This window comes from Penaeus monodon, chromosome 23 (assembly GCF_015228065.2).
Source record: "Penaeus monodon isolate SGIC_2016 chromosome 23, NSTDA_Pmon_1, whole genome shotgun sequence".
Lineage (NCBI taxonomy): Eukaryota > Metazoa > Arthropoda > Malacostraca > Decapoda > Penaeidae > Penaeus > Penaeus monodon.
Genome location: NC_051408.1, coordinates 8,018,454 through 8,018,666, shown reverse-complemented (window position 1 = coordinate 8,018,666; position 213 = coordinate 8,018,454).

Below are 213 nucleotides of genomic sequence, written 5' to 3'. Positions count from 1 at the left end.
TCACGGGGGGGAGGGGGAGGGGGCGCCAAAATTTTTTTTCTCTTTTCTTCCTAAAGGGTTCGAGTTTAAATGACCACGGGTTTTACACAAAAACCCCGGGTAATTCGGAGCATCTCGGGGCCCGGGGTTTTAGCTGAGTTTCCCCGTGAGAGGGGGAAACCCGCTTGCTGCGTTTAGAGCGGGTTATATTTTTGTGAGTGTATTTAAAATTAA